A 13,440-nucleotide genomic window follows, 5' to 3' on the forward strand; every position below is an offset into this window, starting at 1 on the left:
TTACCTCATATGTAGTGATAAGATGTATAGTTTATTGGAATTGGTAGGCCTATATATAATTAAGCAATAAGGCCTGAGGAGGTGTGGTATTGTGGCCAATATACCACGGCTAAGGGCTGTTCTTAAGCACAACGCAATGAGGAGTGCCTGAACACAGCCCTTAGCCGTGGTATATTGGCCATATATCACAAACCAAAGAGGTGCCTTATTGCTAATTATCAACTGGTTACCAACGTAATTAGAGTAGTAAAAATAAATGATTTGTCATTCCCGTGGTATACGGTCTGATATACCGTGGCTGTCAGCCAATCAGCATTCATGGCTCGAACCACCAAGTTTATAATATTTAATGAATCACTGTAGGATAATTACCATGTTGTAATCGTTTAATAAAATTGAGTTAGATGGTGGCTATATTTCTCATTAATTTGAGACTGAGACCTGCAAATTTCTCCTAATGCTTACAGTGGAATCTATAGAATAGATTATATGGAATGGTCTCTTGAGGAAAATGCTCTGATACATGTTTTACTTCCGACTGAACTATCCCTTTAAAGGGGGGTCCTCCAGATCTACTCCTTGTGGGCCACATCCTTTTGAGTGAACTGTCCCTTTAAACCAGATGCACATATTTCAGTGTTTGTTGATTTTTCGCCCTTTCCTTTTAATCATAGATAGATTTTTACCATGGCAACTAGGTGTTTAGACTCTTAAACCAATCAATCATATTGATCAATAAAGTGCTGGTGAGGGAAGAGATATGAAAATCAGCAGGACTGCATGCAACCCTCATGGACTGGAGTTGTGCATTGTTGTTTTACAGCAGGGGAGGCCAATGGTCCTCTTTGGGAGCTGTACCCAGTTGTGTTGTAGTAGGGAGAAGCTACCCTACTGCCTCCAGCTGCACCTACCCTAAAGTGTGCTATGTGTGTTATAGTAGCGCTGGACCAAAAGACTGCATACACACTGCACAAGAGACCCAAACAGTATCTGATCCCCAAGGTGAAGGAATGGCACACATCCAACTCCACACTTAAATATATGTGATTTGGGCTCAGTTCCATTTCCAAAAACGTGCATAATTTGTCATAGATCACTTGCTCCCTTGCTCCTTTCTCTATGCTTTTGACCCAAGGTGACAGTAGAGCAACAGAAACAGCCTCTGGTATCTGAGAACAGGGCTATAAAGCTATAATTCAATAGGAAGTGATTATGGGCTATAGGTATAGCCATCACTACATTGTTAGTGCTGCACAGCTGTAATTACCCTTTTAGATCATGCAGCAGCTGTAGTCTGTAGCTGTAAAGTAATTAAACTTCTACATCATGCAGCAGCTGTAGCTGTAGGGCAATTACACCTCTACATCATGCAGCAGCTGTATCTGTAGCTGCAGAGTAATTCAACCGTTTACTGCAGTAGGTTGAATCAGTGTCACATAGAGTGTTTCTTGGTAGTCTTAAACATATCTACTTTGAGACAAAAGTACACACCTCACACACATGGTTATGGCCTTAAAAAAAGAAGACACCTGTAGCATGTCAGATATAGAGTTGAAATGTACTACATTTTGAGTTTGCATCCCAATATTAAATGTTATATACATCACAGAAGACTGAAATACAACAAAACCATTTGACATAGAAACACCAGATTTTCAGCATTATTTAAAAAAATTAAAAGTTGATTAATTATTAAAAATATTAATGACATTCCACCCATGAGGCCACTAGGTCAATTGACTGCAGGAAAGGGGTACACTTCTACATCATGCAGCTGCTGTAGTCTGTAGCTGTAAAGTAATTACACTTCTACATCATGCAGCTGCTGTAATCTGTAGCTGTAAAGTAATTAAACTTCTACATCATGCAGCAGCTGTAGTCTGTAGCTGTAAAGTAATTACACTTCTACATCATGCAGCTGCTGTAGTCTGTAGCTGTAAAGTAATTACACCTCTACATAATGCAGCTGCTGTAGTCTGTAGCTGTAAAGTAATTACACTTCTACATCATGCAGCAGCTGTAGTCTGTAGCTGTAAAGTAATTAAACTTCTACATCATGCAGCTGCTGTAGTCTGTAGCTGTAAAGTAATTACACTTCTACATAATGCAGCAGCTGTAGTCTGTAGCTGTAAAGTAATTACACTTCTACATCATGCAGCTGCTGTAGTCTGTAGCTGTAAAGTAATTACACTTCTACATCATGCAGCAGCTGTAGTCTGTAAAGTAATTACACTTCTACATCATGCAGCAGCTGTAGTCTGTACCTGTAAAGTAATTACACTTCTACATCATGCAGCTGCTGTAGTCTGTAGCTGTAAAGTAATTACACTTCTACATCATGCAACAGCTGTAGTCTGTAGCTGTAAAGTAATTACACTTCTACATCATGCAGCAGCTGTAGTCTGTAGCTGTAAAGTAATTACACCTCTACATCATGCAACAGCTGTAGTCTGTAGCTGTAAAGTAATTACACTTCTACATCATGCAGCTGCTATAGTCTGTAGCTGTAAAGTAATTAAACTTCTACATCATGTAGCAGCTGTAGTCTGTAGCTGTAAAGTAATTACACTTCTACATCATGCAGCTGCTGTAGTCTGTAAAGTAATTACACTTCTACATCATGCAGCAGCTGTAGTCTGTAGCTGTAAAGTAATTACACTTCTACATCATGCAGCTGCTGTAGTCTGTAAAGTAATTACACTTCTACATCATGCAGCAGCTGTAGTCTGTAGCTGTAAAGTAATTACACTTCTACATCATGCAGCTGCTGTAGTCTGTAGCTGTAAAGTAATTACAGTTCTACATCATGCAGCAGCTGTAGTCTGTAGCTGTAAAGTAATTACACTTCTACATCATGCAGCTGCTGTAGTCTGTAGCTGTAAAGTAATTACACTTCTACATCATGCAGCTGCTATAGTCTGTAGATGTAAAGTAATTAAACTTCTACATCATGCAGCTGCTGTAGTCTGTAGCTGCAAAGTAATTACACTTCTACATCATGCAGCAGCTGTAGTCTGTAGCTGTAAAGTAATTACACTTCTCCATCATGCAGCTGCTGTAGTCTGTAGCTGTAAAGTAATTACACTTCTACATCATGCAGCAGCTGTAGTCTGTAGCTGTAAAGTAATTACACTTCTACATCATGCAGCAGCTGTAGTCTGTAGCTGTAAAGTAATTATACTTCTACATCATGCAGAAGCTGTAGTCTGTAGCTGTAAAGCAATTAAACTTCTACATCATGCAGCAGCTGTAGTCTGTAGAGTAAATACACTTCTACATCATGCAGCAGCTGTAGTCTGTAGCTGTAGAGTAATTAAACTTCTACATCACGCGGCAGCTGTAGTCTGTAGAGTAAATACACTTCTACATCATGCAGCAGCTATAGTCTGTAGCTGTAGAGTAATTAAACTTCTACATCATGCAGCAGCTGTAGACTATAGAGTAATTAAACTTCTACATCATGCAGCAGCTGTAGTCTGTAGCTGTAGATTAATTACACTTCTACATCATGCCGCAGCTGTAGTATGTAGAGTAATTAAACTTCTACATCCTGCAGCTGCTGTAGAGTGTAGCTGTAGAGTAATTACATTTCTACACCATGCAGCAGCTGTAGTCTGTAGAGTAAATACACGTCTACATCCTGCAGCAGCTGTAGTCTGTAGAGTAATTACACCTCTACGTCATTCAGCAGCTGTAGTCTGTAGAGTAATTACACTTCTACATACTGCAGCAGCTGTACTCTGTAGAGTAATTACACTTCTACATCATGCAGCAGCTGTACTCTGTAGAGTAATTACACTTCTACATCCTGCAGCAGCTGTAGTCTGTAGAGTAATTACACTTCTACATCCTGTAGCAGCTGTAGTCTGTAGAATAATTACATTTCTACATCCTGCAGCAGCTGTAGTCTGTAGAGTAATTACACTTCTACATCCTGCAGCAGCTGTAGTCTGTAGAGTAATTACACTTCTACATCCTGCAGCAGCTGTAGTCTGTAGAGTAATTACACTTCTACATCCTGCAGCAGCTGTAGTCTGTAGAGTAATTACACTTCTACATCCTGCAGCAGCTGTAGTCTGTAGAGAAATTACACTTCTACATCCTGCAGCAGCTGTAGTCTGTAGAGTAATTACACTTCTACATCCTGCAGCAGCTGTAGTCTGTAGAGTAATTACACTTCTACATCATGCAGCTGATATAGTCTGTAAAGTAATTTAAACTTCTACATCATGCAGCAGCTGTAGTCTGTAGCTGTAAAGTAATTACACTTCTACATCATGCAGCTGCAGTAGTCTGTAGCTGTAAAGTAATTACAGTTCTACATCATGCAGCAGCTGTAGTCTGTAGCTGTAAAGTAATTCAACTTCTACATCATGCAGCAGCTGTAGTCTGTAGCTGTAAAGTAATTACACTTCTACATCATGCAGCAGCTGTAGTCTGTAGCTGTAAAGTAATTAAACTTCTACATCATGCAGCTGCTGTAGTCTGTAGCTGTAAAGTAAATAAACTTCTACATCATGCAGCAGCTGTAATCTGTAAAGTAATTAAACTTCTACATCATGCAGCAGCTGTAGTCTGTAGAGTAATTACACTTCTACATCCTGCAGCAGCTGTAGTCTGTAGAGTAAATACACTTCTACATCCTGCAGCAGCTGTAGTCTGTAGAGTAAATACACTTCTACATCCTGCAGCAGCTGTAGTCTGTAGAGTAATTACATTTCTACATCATGCAGTAGCTGTACTCTGTAGAGTAATTACACTTCTACATCCTGCAGCAGCTGTAGTCTGTAGAGTAATTACACCTCTACGTCATTCAGCAGCTGTAGTCTGTAGAGTAATTACACTTCTACATCCTGCAGTAGCTGTACTCTGTAGAGTAATTACACTTCTACATCCTGCAGCAGCTGTACTCTGTAGAGTAATTACACTTCTACATCATGCAGCAGCTGTAGTCTGTAGAGTAATTATATTTCTACATCCTGCAGCAGCTGTAGTCTGTAGAGAAATTACACTTCTACATCCTGCAGCAGCTGTAGTCTGTAGAGTAATTACACTTCTACATCCTGCAGCAGCTGTAGTCTGTAGAGTAATTACACTTCTACATCCTGCAGCAGCTGTAGTCTGTAGAGTAATTACACTTCTACGTCATTCAGCAGCTGTAGTCTGTAGCTGTAAAGTAATTACACTTCTACATCATGCAGCTGCTGTAGTCTGTAAAGTAATTAAACTTCTACATCATGCAGCAGCTGTAGTCTGTAGCTGTAAAGTAATTACACTTCTACATCATGCAGCAGCTGTAGTCTGTAGCTGTAAAGTAATTACACTTCTACATCATGCAGCTGCTGTAGTCTGTAAAGTAATTACACTTCTACATCCTGCAGCAGCTGTAGTCTGTAGAGTAATTACACCTCTACGTCATTCAGCAGCTGTAGTCTGTAGAGTAATTACACTTCTACATCCTGCAGTAGCTGTACTCTGTAGAGTAATTACACTTCTACATCCTGCAGCAGCTGTACTCTGTAGAGTAATTACACTTCTACATCATGCAGCAGCTGTAGTCTGTAGAGTAATTATATTTCTACATCCTGCAGCAGCTGTAGTCTGTAGAGTAATTACACTTCTACATCCTGCAGCAGCTGTAGTCTGTAGAGAAATTACACTTCTACATCCTGCAGCAGCTGTAGTCTGTAGAGTAATTACACTTCTACATCCTGCAGCAGCTGTAGTCTGTAGAGTAATTACACTTCTACATCCTGCAGCAGCTGTAGTCTGTAGAGTAATTACACTTCTACGTCATTCAGCAGCTGTAGTCTGTAGCTGTAAAGTAATTACACTTCTACATCATGCAGCTGCTGTAGTCTGTAGCTGTAAAGTAATTACACTTCTACATCATGCAGCTGCTGTAGTCTGTAAAGTAATTAAACTTCTACATCATGCAGCAGCTGTAGTCTGTAGCTGTAAAGTAATTACACTTCTACATCATGCAGCAGCTGTAGTCTGTAGCTGTAAAGTAATTACACTTCTACATCATGCAGCTGCTGTAGTCTGTAGCTGTAAAGTAATTACACTTCTACATCATGCAGCAGCTGTAGTCTGTAGCTGTAAAGTAATTCAACTTCTACATCATGCAGCAGCTGTAGTCTGTAGCTGTAAAGTAATTACACTTCTACATCATGCAGCAGCTGTAGTCTGTAGCTGTAAAGTAATTACACTTCTACATCATGCAGCTGCTGTAGTCTGTAAAGTAATTACACTTCTACATCATGCAGCAGCTGTAGTCTGTAGCTGTAGATTAATTACACTTCTACATCATGCAGCAGCTGTAGTATGTAGAGTAATTAAACTTCTACATCCTGCAACTGTTGTAGAGTGTAGCTGTATAGTAATTACATTTCTACATCATGCAGCAGCTGTAGTCTGTAGAGTAATTACACTTCTACATCCTGCAGCAGCTGTAGTCTGTAGAGTAATCACATTTCTACATCATGCAGTAGCTGTACTCTGTAGAGTAATTACACTTCTACATCCTGCAGCAGCTGTAGTCTGTAGAGTAATTACACCTCTACGTCATTCAGCAGCTGTAGTCTGTAGAGTAATTACACTTCTACATCCTGCAGTAGCTGTACTCTGTAGAGTAATTACACTTCTACATCATGCAGCAGCTGTAGTCTGTAGAGTAATTATATTTCTACATCCTGCAGCAGCTGTAGTCTGTAGAGTAATTACACTTCTACATCCTGCAGCAGCTGTAGTCTGTAGAGAAATTACACTTCTACATCCTGCAGCAGCTGTAGTCTTTAGAGTAATTACACTTCTACATCCTGCAGCAGCTGTAGTCTGTAGAGTAATTACACTTCTACATCCTGCAGCAGCTGTAGTCTGTAGAGTAATTACACTTCTATGTCATTCAGCAGCTGTAGTCTGTAGCTGTAAAGTAATTACACTTCTACATCATGCAGCTGCTGTAGTCTGTAGCTGTAAAGTAATTACACTTCTACATCATGCAGCTGCTGTAGTCTGTAAAGTAATTAAACTTCTACATCATGCAGCAGCAGTAGTCTGTAGCTGTAAAGTAATTACACTTCTACATCATGCAGCAGCTGTAGTCTGTAAAGTAATTACACTTCTACATCATGCAGCTGCTGTAGTCTGTAAGTAATTAAACTTCTACATCATGCAGCAGCTGTAGTCTGTAGCTGTAAAGTAATTACACTTCTACATCATGCAGCTGCTGTAGTCTGTAGCTGTAAGGTAATTACACTTCTACATCATGCAGCTGCTGTAGTCTGTAGCTGTAAAGTAATTACACTTCTACATCATGCAGCAGCTGTAGTCTGTAGCTGTAAAGTAATTCAACTTCTACATCATGCAGCAGCTGTAGTCTGTAGCTGTAAAGTAATTACACTTCTACATCATGCAGCAGCTGTAGTCTGTAGCTGTAAAGTAATTACACTTCTACATCATGCAGCTGCTGTAGTCTGTAGCTGTAAAGTAATTACACTTCTACATCATGCAGCTGCTGTAGTCTGTAGCTGTAAAGTAAATAAACTTCTACATCATGCAGCAGCTGTAATCTGTAAAGTAATTAAAGTTCTACATCATGCAGCAGCTGTAGTCTGTAGAGTAATTACACTTCTACATCCTGCAGCAGCTGTAGTCTGTAGAGTAATTACATTTCTACATCCTGCAGCAGCTGTAGTCTGTAGAGTAATTACACTTCTACATCCTGCAGTAGCTGTACTCTGTAGAGTAATTACACTTCTACATCCTGCAGCAGCTGTACTCTGTAGAGTAATTACACTTCTACATCATGCAGCTGCTGTAGTCTGTAAAGTAATTACATTTCTACATCATGCAGCAGCTGTAGTCTGTAGCTGTAAAGTAATTACACTTCTACATCATGCAGCTGATGTAGTCTGTAGCTGTAAAGTAATTACAGTTCTACATCATGCAGCAGCTGTAGTCTAGCTGTAAAGTAATTACACTTCTACATCATGCAGCTGCTGTAGTCTGTAGCTGTAAAGTAATTACACTTCTACATCATGCAGCTGCTATAGTCTGTAGATGTAAAGTAATTAAACTTCTACATCATGCAGCTGCTGTAGTCTGTAGCTGTAAAGTAATTACACTTCTACATCATGCAGCAGCTGTAGTCTGTAGCTGTAAAGTAATTACACTTCTACATCATGCAGCAGCTGTAGTCTGTAGCTGTAAAGTAATTATACTTCTATATCATGCAGCAGCTGTAGTCTGTAGCTGTAAAGTAATTAAACTTCTACATCATGCAGCAGCTGTAGTCTGTAGAGTAAATACACTTCTACATCATGCAGCTGCTGTAGTCTGTAGCTGTAGAGTAATTACACTTCTACATCCTGCAGCAGCTGTAGTCTGTAGAGTAATTACATTTCTACATCATGCAGTAGCTGTACTCTGTAGAGTAATTACACTTCTACATCCTGCAGCAGCTGTAGTCTGTAGAGTAATTACACCTCTACGTCATTCAGCAGCTGTAGTCTGTAGAGTAATTACACTTCTACATCCTGCAGTAGCTGTACTCCGTAGAGTAATTACACTTCTACATCCTGCAGCAGCTGTACTCTGTAGAGTAATTACACTTCTACATCATGCAGCAGCTGTAGTCTGTAGAGTAATTATATTTCTACATCCTGCAGCAGCTGTAGTCTGTAGAGTAATTACACTTCTACATCCTGCAGCAGCTGTAGTCTGTAGAGAAATTACACTTCTACATCCTGCAGCAGCTGTAGTCTGTAGCTGTAAAGTAATTAAACTTCTACATCATGCAGCAGCTGTAGTCTGTAGAGTAAATACACTTCTACATCATGCAGCCGCTGTAGTCTGTAGCTGTAGAGTAATTACACTTCTACATCCTGCAGCAGCTGTAGTCTGTAGAGTAATTACATTTCTACATCATGCAGTAGCTGTACTCTGTAGAGTAATTACACTTCTACATCCTGCAGCAGCTGTAGTCTGTAGAGTAATTACACCTCTACGTCATTCAGCAGCTGTAGTCTGTAGAGTAATTACACTTCTACATCCTGCAGTAGCTGTACTCCGTAGAGTAATTACACTTCTACATCCTGCAGCAGCTGTACTCTGTAGAGTAATTACACTTCTACATCATGCAGCAGCTGTAGTCTGTAGAGTAATTATATTTCTACATCCTGCAGCAGCTGTAGTCTGTAGAGTAATTACACTTCTACATCCTGCAGCAGCTGTAGTCTGTAGAGTAATTACACTTCTACATCCTGCAGCAGCTGTAGTCTGTAGAGTAATTACACTTCTACATCCTGCAGCAGCTGTAGTCTGTAGCTGTAAAGTAATTACACTTCTACATAATGCAGCTGCTGTAGTCTGTAGCTGTAAAGTAATTACACTTCTACATCATGCAGCTGCTGTAGTCTGTAAAGTAATTAAACTTCTACATCATGCAGCAGCTGTAGTCTGTAGAGTAAATACACTTCTACATCATGCAGCCGCTGTAGTCTGTAGCTGTAGAGTAATTACACTTCTACATCCTGCAGCAGCTGTAGTCTGTAGAGTAATTACATTTCTACATCATGCAGTAGCTGTACTCTGTAGAGTAATTACACTTCTACATCATGCAGCAGCTGTACTCTGTAGAGTAATTACACTTCTACATCATGCAGCAGCTGTAGTCTGTAGAGTAATTATATTTCTACATCCTGCAGCAGCTGTAGTCTGTAGAGTAATTACACTTCTACATCCTGCAGCAGCTGTAGTCTGTAGAGAAATTACACTTCTACATCCTGCAGCAGCTGTAGTCTTTAGAGTAATTACACTTCTACATCCTGCAGCAGCTGTAGTCTGTAGAGTAATTACACTTCTACATCCTGCAGCAGCTGTAGTCTGTAGAGTAATTACACTTCTACGTCATTCAGCAGCTGTAGTCTGTAGCTGTAAAGTAATTACACTTCTACATCATGCAGCTGCTGTAGTCTGTAGCTGTAAAGTAATTACACTTCTACATCATGCAGCTGCTGTAGTCTGTAAAGTAATTAAACTTCTACATCATGCAGCAGCTGTAGTCTGTAGCTGTAAAGTAATTACACTTCTACATCATGCAGCAGCTGTAGTCTGTAAAGTAATTACACTTCTACATCATGCAGCTGCTGTAGTCTGTAAGTAATTAAACTTCTACATCATGCAGCAGCTGTGGTCTGTAGCTGTAAAGTAATTACACTTCTACATCATGCAGCTGCTGTAGTCTGTAGCTGTAAGGTAATTACACTTCTACATCATGCAGCTGCTGTAGTCTGTAGCTGTAAAGTAATTACACTTCTACATCATGCAGCTGCTGTAGTCTGTAGCTGTAAAGTAAATAAACTTCTACATCATGCAGCAGCTGTAATCTGTAAAGTAATTAAAGTTCTACATCATGCAGCAGCTGTAGTCTGTAGAGTAATTACACTTCTACATCCTGCAGCAGCTGTAGTCTGTAGAGTAATTACACTTCTACATCCTGCAGCAGCTGTACTCTGTAGAGTAATTACACTTCTACATCCTGCAGCAGCTGTACTCTGTAGAGTAATTACACTTCTACATCATGCAGCTGCTGTAGTCTGTAAAGTAAATACACTTCTACATCATGCAGCAGCTGTAGTCTGTAGTCTGTAGAGTAATTACATTTCTACATCATGCAGTAGCTGTACTCTGTAGAGTAATTACACTTCTACATCCTGCAGCAGCTGTAGTCTGTAGAGTAATTAAACTTCTACATCATGCAGCAGCTGTAGTCTGTAGATGAAAAGTAAATACACTTCTACATCATGCAGCTGCTGTAGTCTGTAAAGTAATTCAACTTCTACATCATGCAGCAGCTGTAGTCTGTAGCTGTAAAGTAATTACACTTCTACATCATGCAGCTGCTGTAGTCTGTAGCTGTAAAGTAAATACACTTCTACATCATGCAGCAGCTGTAGTCTGTAGCTGTAAAGTAATTACACTTCTACATCATGCAGCAGCTGTAGTCTGTAGCTGTAAAGTAAACCAACTTCTACATCATGCAGCAGCTGTAGTCTGTAGCTGTAAAGTAATTAAACTTCTACATCATGCAGCTGCTGTAGTCTGTAGCTGTAAAGTAATCACACTTCTACATCATGCAGCAGCTGTAGTCTGTAGCTGTAAAGTAATTACACTTCTACATCATGCAGCAGCTGTAGTCTGTAGCTGTAAAGTAAATCAATTTCTACATCATGCAGCAGCTGTAGTCTGTAGCTGTAAAGTAATTCAACTTCTACATCATGCAGCTGCTGTAGTCTGTAGCTGTAAAGTAATCACACTTCTACATCATGCAGCAGCTGTAGTCTGTAGCTGTAAAGTAATTAAACTTCTACATCATGCAGCTGCTGTAGTCTGTAGCTGTAAAGTAAATACACTTCTACATCATGCAGCAGCTGTAATCTGTAAAGTAATTAAACTTCTACATCATGCAGCAGCTGTAGTCTGTAGCTGTAAAGTAATTACACTTCTACATCATGCAGCAGCTGTAGTCTGTAGCTGTAAAGTAATTACACTTCTACATCATGCAGCAGCTGTGGTCTGTAGAGTAATTACACTTCTACATCATGCAGCAGCTGTAGTCTGTAGCTGTAGAGTAATTCAACTTCTACATCATGCAGCAGCTGTAGTCTGTAGAGTAATTAAACTTCTACATCATGCAGCAGCTGTAGTCTGTAGCTGTAGAGTAATTAAACTTCTACATCATGCAGCAGCTGTAGTCTGTAGCTGTAGATTAATTACACTTCTACATCATGCAGCAGCTGTAGTATGTAGAGTAATTAAACTTCTACATCCTGCAACTGTTGTAGAGTGTAGCTGTATAGTAATTACATTTCTACATCATGCAGCAGCTGTAGTCTGTAGAGTAATTACACTTCTACATCCTGCAGCAGCTGTAGTCTGTAGAGTAATTACATTTCTACATCATGCAGTAGCTGTACTCTGTAGAGTAATTACACTTCTACATCCTGCAGCAGCTGTAGTCTGTAGAGTAATTACACCTCTACGTCATTCAGCAGCTGTAGTCTGTAGAGTAATTACACTTCTACATCCTGCAGTAGCTGTACTCTGTAGAGTAATTACACTTCTACATCATGCAGCAGCTGTACTCTGTAGAGTAAATACACTTCTACATCATGCAGCAGCTGTAGTCTGTAGAGTAATTATATTTCTACATCCTGCAGCAGCTGTAGTCTGTAGAGTAATTACACTTCTACATCCTGCAGCAGCTGTAGTCTGTAGAGAAATTACACTTCTACATCCTGCAGCAGCTGTAGTCTTTAGAGTAATTACACTTCTACATCCTGCAGCAGCTGTAGTCTGTAGAGTAATTACACTTCTACATCCTGCAGCAGCTGTAGTCTGTAGAGTAATTACACTTCTACATCATTCAGCAGCTGTAGTCTGTAGCTGTAAAGTAATTACACTTCTACATCATGCAGCTGCTGTAGTCTGTAGCTGTAAAGTAATTACACTTCTACATCATGCAGCTGCTGTAGTCTGTAAAGTAATTAAACTTCTACATCATGCAGCAGCAGTAGTCTGTAGCTGTAAAGTAATTACACTTCTACATCATGCAGCAGCTGTAGTCTGTAAAGTAATTACACTTCTACATCATGCAGCTGCTGTAGTCTGTAAGTAATTAAACTTCTACATCATGCAGCAGCTGTAGTCTGTAGCTGTAAAGTAATTACACTTCTACATCATGCAGCTGCTGTAGTCTGTAGCTGTAAGGTAATTACACTTCTACATCATGCAGTTGCTGTAGTCTGTAGCTGTAAAGTAATTACACTTCTACATCATGCAGCAGCTGTAGTCTGTAGCTGTAAAGTAATTCAACTTCTACATCATGCAGCAGCTGTAGTCTGTAGCTGTAAAGTAATTACACTTCCACATCATGCAGCAGCTGTAGTCTGTAGCTGTAAAGTAATTACACTTCTACATCATGCAGCTGCTGTAGTCTGTAGCTGTAAAAAGTAATTACACTTCTACATCATGCAGCTGCTGTAGTCTGTAGCTGTAAAGTAAATAAACTTCTACATCATGCAGCAGCTGTAATCTGTAAAGTAATTAAAGTTCTACATCATGCAGCAGCTGTAGTCTGTAGAGTAATTACACTTCTACATCCTGCAGCAGCTGTAGTCTGTAGAGTAATTACACTTCTACATCCTGCAGCAGCTGTAGTCTGTAGAGTAATTACACTTCTACATCCTGCAGTAGCTGTACTCTGTAGAGTAATTACACTTCTACATCCTGCAGCAGCTGTACTCTGTAGAGTAATTACACTTCTACATCATGCAGCTGCTGTAGTCTGTAAAGTAATTACACTTCTACATCATGCAGCAGCTGTAGTCTGTAGCTGTAAAGTAATTACACTTCTACATCATGCAGCTGATGTAG

Source organism: Salmo trutta, chromosome 8 (genome assembly GCF_901001165.1).
Source record: "Salmo trutta chromosome 8, fSalTru1.1, whole genome shotgun sequence".
NCBI classification, from domain to species: Eukaryota; Metazoa; Chordata; class Actinopteri; order Salmoniformes; family Salmonidae; genus Salmo; species Salmo trutta.